The 7,047-nt window shown below is 31.8% G+C and overlaps 1 protein-coding gene across 2 annotated transcripts in view; it reads left to right on the top strand.

Annotated features, from left to right (window-relative positions):
- Positions 1–4,737: 4,737 nt before the first annotated feature.
- LOC139485079 (protocadherin-9-like) overlaps positions 4,738–7,047 on the top strand; it is a 53,150-nt gene continuing 50,840 nt past the window's right edge. The window contains exons 1-2 of one of the 2 annotated variants that reach the window (XM_071269196.1): positions 4,738–4,798; positions 6,676–6,735. The gene's annotated coding sequence lies outside the window, so the exon portion shown is untranslated. Of the gene's footprint in view, positions 4,898–6,675; positions 6,736–7,047 lie in introns of both variants that reach the window. The other variant, XM_071269195.1, reaches the window with a different exon arrangement.

The following is a 7,047-nucleotide window of genomic DNA, read 5'->3' as shown; positions in this document are numbered from 1 at the left end:
TAACTCATAAACCAAAGCATTTAGAGCAAATCTGTCAAAGGGTAAAATTGTTTATCAGGTCAAGATCTATCTGCCCTAAAATTTTCAGATGAATTAGAAAATCTGTTGTTGGGTTGCTGCCCCTAAATTGGTAATTTAAAGGAAATTTTATTGTTTTTGGTTATTATCTTGAATATTATTATAGATAGAGATAAACTGTAAACAGCAATAATGTTCAGCAAAGTAAGATTGACAAATAAGTCAACATGACCGAAATGATCAGTTGACCCCTTAAGCAGTTATTGCCCTTTATAGTCAATTTTTAACTATTTTTCGTAAATCTTAGTAATCTTTTACAAAAATCTTCTTCTCTGAAACCACTGGGCCAAGTTAATCCAAACTTGGCAACAATCATCATTAGGGTATCTAGTTTGAAAAATGTGTCCGATGACCCGGCATTCAAACCAAGATGGCCGCCATTGCTAAAAATAGAACATAGGAGTAAAATACAGTTTTTGGCTTTTAACTCAAAAACCAAAGCATTTAGAGCAAATCTGTCAGGGTAAAATTGTTTATCAGGTCAAGATCTATCTGCCCTTAAATTTTCAGATGAATCGGACAACCCGTTGTGGGGTTGCTGCCCCTAAATTGGTAATTTTAAGGAAATTTTACTGTTTTGGGAAATTATCTTGAATATTATTATAGATAGAGATAAACTTTAACAGCAATAATGTACAGCAAAGTAAGATTTACAAATAAGTCAACATGACTGAAATGGTCAATTGACCCCCTAAGGAGTTATTGTCCTTTATAGTCAATTTTTAACAATTTTCATAAAATTTGTAAATTTTTACTAACATTTTCCACTGAAACTACTGGGCCAAGTTCATTATAGATAGAGATAACTATAAGCAGCAAGAATGTTCAGTAAAGTAAGACGTACAAACATATCACCATCACTAAAACAAAATTTTGTCATGAATCCATCTGCTTCCTTTGTTTAATATTCACATAGACCAAGGTGAGTGACACAGGCTATTTAGAGCCTCTAGTTAATTGTTTCCCTTAGCCTGTTATGGTTGAAGAAGACGTAAAAAAGTGAGTGCTAAAATTTTATATTTATTTTTGAAATAGAATTGACCTTAAGTGTCAAGGTATTCATCTAATATGATTTTTTATATTGCATGTCAGTTTGCATATTTGTTTCAGACTAAAGAAAAAGGAAGATATATATGGATATTGATTAGTTTAGAGTTATCTCTCTTTAGGTAATATTTTATGATACATTTATTTGGATTTTTCCCTAAAGATTTCGGATTGATTGTTAAGGAATTTACAAAAGAACCATCTTGCACAGTTATGAAAATTTGCATTTATGCAAGTAATTATAAACCAAACATTATTTATAGATTAGAAACAATTGTTTCAAACACCATAAATATGACCATAGATTTTTGATCCATTCTTCAAAGGAAATAATCTGGATACAGGGATGGAAGTTAAAATTTTGACATGGTAGCCCACAGTTTAAATTTTGTAGCCAATAAGTATATATAGGTTTATCCAAGAAAATCATAAATTTTAGTAGCTTACACCAAATTTTAGGGGTCATTGGCGAGTGGGGCCCCTGCTAATTTCAAACCCTGAGGAATTTAAATAGGTTTTTGTCAAGCCTGCATCTTTTGTTGCAGAAAGCTCGACATAGGGATAGTGATCCGGCGGCGGCCGCGGCGTTAGCTAACTTCGTAAAAGGTTTATATTTTAGAAGGTGTAAGACCTGGATGCTTCATACTTTGTATATAGATGCCTCATGTTACGAAGTTTCCGTCAGTCACATGTCCAATGTCCTTGACCTCATTTTCATGGTTCAGTGACCACTTGAAAAAAAAGTTCAAAATTTTTGTAATGTTGAATTCTCTCTTATTATAAGTAATAGTATAACTATATTTGGTATGTGCGTACCTTGCAAGGTCCTCATGCCCTTCAGACAGTTTTCACTTGACCTTGACCTCATTTCATGGATCAGTGAACAAGATTGTAACTATTGGTTGATATTAATTGTTGACATGTTTTTTGTATGAATACCAAGAACCTAGACTCTGCATACAGGATTCATATCTTTGATGGCAGAGGATATTAAAGATTGACATGTTATTGTAGGAACATCCAAAAAGACAAGATATGGTGTACAGGAATCTTTCTAGCTGGCAGATGTTGCTAAAGGTTAACATTTTTTGAAGTAGGACCCAGAAACAATACTTGATGTAAAGAATATGTAATCCTTGGTGGTAGATGATATAAAGCATTGACATTTTTTGTATAACGATCCAGAAACAAGACTTGGTCTACAGGATATGTTATCTTTGATTATAGATGATAGTAAGTATTGACAGGTAATTTTTGTAGGAAGATGCAGAAACAAGACTTGGTCTTCAGGAATCATTATCCTTGATGGCAGATACCTTTAAAGACATTGATCCTTTTTGTCAGAATCTGATGGTAGCAATATTGAACAAGTAGTCGTAAAACAATATGGAGGTCAATCATACCACATATCCTTATTTTTATATAGAGGTGTCTAGACTTGTCAGATCAGTACATAGCAAGTAAAACACCTCACAAAAATTCAAACAACAGTACTGACATTAAACTAATGGCGATCACCAAAAGCTAGTTTAAAGCCAACTTCAATTAATAAATGAACCCTGTTTTCTTAGACTAAACTATCAATCATTACACCTCAAGTTATAAGAATTTATTACATTGGTTGCAATAAATTACAGTGAATTCCCAGTGAAATGAAAATGAATAATTTTACATGTGAAATAAATCTGAAGTCGTACAACAATAGGTGTTGTCAAGATGTTGTTGCTGATGTTGCATTAAAACAATTCTAGGGTTGCATTGTAGGGTAGAAAAAAATATAATAGTGCATTTTATTAATATTGAAAAATATTGGACATGTGACCAAACAACACTGATAATTAACTCATGCGCTTCGCTCATTCAGGGTGGGTGAGGGCGCGCCCCCCTTTTAAAAAAAAAAAAATAATAATTTGTAATCTGCTAATGTTGTATTGAATATGGCAATTAAGTGCATATCACAATTATTTCGTGTTATTTTAGCAAAACAAAGGTTACAAAAATTTGATTCTACTCTTTCAAATATCCTAGAAACACCCCTGTCATTCTTCAATTAATGTATTGTTTGGTTGCTTCTTGAATATTTTTCTATATTTGAATTCTTGGATTAGTTATTCTATAAATACTCTTATTCAGGAAGTTATGTTTATTTGTTTTTTAAATAAATTGAAAGATTAAATTTTGTAACTATTTAACATGTTTCCTCCTGAATTAATATTTTTTGTGGATTTTTAAGCAGAAATGAATTATCATGACATGATTGCCTGACTGGAATTGATTTAAAATTTGCCACGCTAATAAGACTATCTTATGTTTGATCACTCATATCTCTAGAATGGATGGGTCTTTCTCCTAAAAAATTGACATTGGTAGTCTTTATTATGCCTTATTGAATTTTGAAATACATGTACCTTCATTCTGTATAGTTTATGTTGTATTTCCATATTTTAACCCATGGATGTTTACTAGAGAGCCTACATACTGTCAGATAAGTTACAAATTTAATTCTGTTGGAGTAGTTTTTTCAACAATATGATTGAAAATCATCTGACAGTCACGAAAGTTCAATGACTTCTATTTTGTGTCAAAAATGATTGAAGGGAGACAATAACATCTGCTTTAAATGCCCATTTGCAATGCTGGAGTTGTCTTTCTTTTAATCCTTCTATGCACTATCAGTTAAAAAAAATCAGATTTCTTAAAAAGTGTTTAATAGCAATATTAAACAAGGACTTACAAATTTTTCAGTCTGGTTTTCAAGTACATCTGAGACTTGGTCTGTCTGAGTAAAAAGCTACTGTCCTTCACCAAAGTTCATTTATAAATATATTCCAATGTATTGAGTCAGTTATTTCCATCCATTTAAAAAAAAAATTAAAAACAAAACTACCAACTATAGTCATAAATACGGAACAAACATCAAAAGCAAAACAACAAATATACTGGTCTCAATTCTTAATTATTGCAGTGTCTCACTGTTTGGTATCTATTCTGAGAGGTAAATGGACAGAAAGTCACAGGACAAAAAGTCACAGGACATAAAGTCACAAATTTGATAGGACAAAAAGTCACAGGACAAAAAGTCACAAATAATTTATTGACCATTATTTTAATATATAAGAATAAATCTGGAAATATTTACGTTTAAATACATATATTCATATTAAAGTTTAGGAAGTGTGTCAGTATACTTGAAAAATGAAGATTTATTTAATTTTAATCATGCATAAGATTTTTTTCTTGGCACCATGAAGCCATTTAAGTGTCAAGTCACTTTGACATTTTGGTTTTTTTAACAATTATTTGATAATCTTTGATATTTTTTTGATATATTTTGTTTAAAAAGTTGGTTTATATACAATAGTTTAAGAAAAATACAAAAATATTTTTGTAGAAATAAGCGTTTTTTATTCAAAGTAAATAATCAGAAAAAATGAATTGTGACTTTTTGTCCTGTGACTTTTTGTTCGTGACTTTTTGTCTGTGACTTTTTGTCCTGTGACTTTCTGTCCTACATTCTCTTGAGAAACACCCAGGCAGACACATGTGTTTTCCACATTCCAAACATTCGAACTATGTTGTCAGATAAGAACATCTGGACTATTTTGGTTTCTCATGTTATAGAGATGGAACTTAGATTTCTTTTCAAAGGAGGCTGGCATGTGACAATGAACAAGTAGGTTTTCAACTGGCTTGAGAGATGCTCTGATCCTCTACACATTTCGGACATATAACCATTTACCAACCCCTTGGCTACAGAAATGGAAAAGTCCAGGTTTGTACATAAATAAGGCCGTTATTTTTCTCGTTTGAATTGTTTTACATTGTCATTTTGGGGCCTTTTATGGCAGACTATGCGGTATGGGCTTTGCTCATTGTTGAAGGCTGTACGGTGACTGATAGTTTTTAATTTGTGTGTCATTTTGGTCCCGTGTGGAGAGTTGTCTCATTTGCAATCATACCACATCTTCTTTTTTATGTGTCAAGTTAGTTTGATTGTTGGCTCTAATGAGTAAGACTTTGAAAGCATTAAATTTAGCCATTTCCATGAGCACAAAGAAAACTCTTTTGCTCCTTTTTGGTTTTATGGTTGTAGCAATAGTATGGAATGTCTTGGTCTGTGAGCATGATTAAACGGCCCATATTAACGGTAAAATTTATTTTTTGACGCAAAAAGTATTCTTAAAGCAACATCCTAGTGCAGCTATTACTGCGTTGCTTTACTTCAAAATTTTAAATGAATAACTAACATATATGAACATATTGGTTAAATAATAGTGAACAATTTCATTGTATGCCCTAGAAGTATTTCTCTTGCTATAAAAATAAACACAAGAGAGGCGAAAGATACAAGAGGGTCATTCAACTGACAATGCCATTGGCTCTATAAAAAAGACCCAACAGACAAACAATGGTACACAAAATACAACATAGAAAACTAAAGACTGAGCAACACAAACTCCACTAAAAACTGCAGGTGAATTCCAGTGCTCCTGAAGGGTAAGCAGATCCTGCTCCTTTTCACATGTTTGCTTTCCTTTTAGAACACTTTTCAGATTATATAACAGAGTTGATGATATAAGCAAAGTTATGAAAAAACAATGCAATAGATTTTGATACATTATTATCTGCCCTTGCTACTCTATTATGTGTCCATTCATTACATTCACTTTAAGTAGCTGACTCTGTCTCAATCAGATTTTTAACAGTTCTCAGATGGTGGAGAGATTTAGGACAAAATTAACTTAAGTATAGCTTATTTCTTGTTCAAACATGCTTAGTTGCCATTTGCAGTTTAATTTTATTAATTTGATAAAAAATTAATAAAAATCAAATTACCAATTTTTGTAAAATTTGATTGTAGAGCAAGATAACCTACATATTTCAACAGTAGCCTGTTATATGTTATACAATTAAAGTTACCATTGTCCCCATGCAGTATCTAGTTTATCTATTTGTACTAGTTTATTACCCAAGTTTACAGTGGTATGATTGTGTAACATCCAACCATAAAACTCACTTACAGTTATACCTTTGTGAGGTATCTTAAATTCCATTGTTTTCAAACAGTGGCTATAAAATTAAATTGTAATTAAATGATTAAATAGATAATGAGATCAAAAGAAAATAGACCACTGTTTTATCACCTTCATTTTATTGATATCTACATGTTAGACTTCATGTGGCTCAAGCACCAAGGGGCACCTGTATGCTTAATATCATAATTGTAAACTTTAACCAATTGCCCAATTTGTTCAATACTGATCTATGTAAAAAGGGGACATAACTCACTCAGGTAAAAATTGCCTTTGGCTTTTAAGTTTTATCTGATTAACTTTTGATCTTTACCTATCTGTATTGTTAATTTTATTAAGTACCAATAAAGCCAAATTGGTTTACACAACATTGGCTAATATAATGATACACAAGTTATTTATGGTTTTGTTGTCCAAACATTTATTTAGTAATATCCTAAGTTAAGGGCTATAACCATTAGGTCACTGTAAACTGTCTGGTTTTACTTTTAGATTCTTCAATTGTTCTTTCTTTCAGTTGGAATATTGATAGGCATTCAGTTGGATTATTAGAGAAGAAAGGAAAGGGAAAAAACAGGTTTGTATCTATTTCAGGATGTCTTTGTTTCATGTGTATTCTAAGCTACTTTTTGTTTAAACATGGCACTATTATTCACAATATTTATAAAGTAAGTCAGTGAGGTGCATACCTTCAAACTTCTAGATTTTTCATCGGGAATTATGAGCACTAGAGATCCGAATGCATCTCTTAAAGATGTACTAAATGTTGTTAATACAAAAGTACGAAGATGTGGTATGACTGCCAATGAGACAACTCGACACAGGAGACTCAATGACACTGAAATGAACAAAAATATGTCCCCATACAGCCTTCAACAATGATTAAAAC

The sequence above is a fragment of the Mytilus edulis genome, chromosome 8, assembly GCF_963676685.1.
Source record: "Mytilus edulis chromosome 8, xbMytEdul2.2, whole genome shotgun sequence".
Classification (NCBI taxonomy): domain Eukaryota; kingdom Metazoa; phylum Mollusca; class Bivalvia; order Mytilida; family Mytilidae; genus Mytilus; species Mytilus edulis.
The sequence above is the reverse complement of the archived record's forward strand: the minus strand, read 5'-3'. Positions and strand labels throughout refer to the sequence as shown.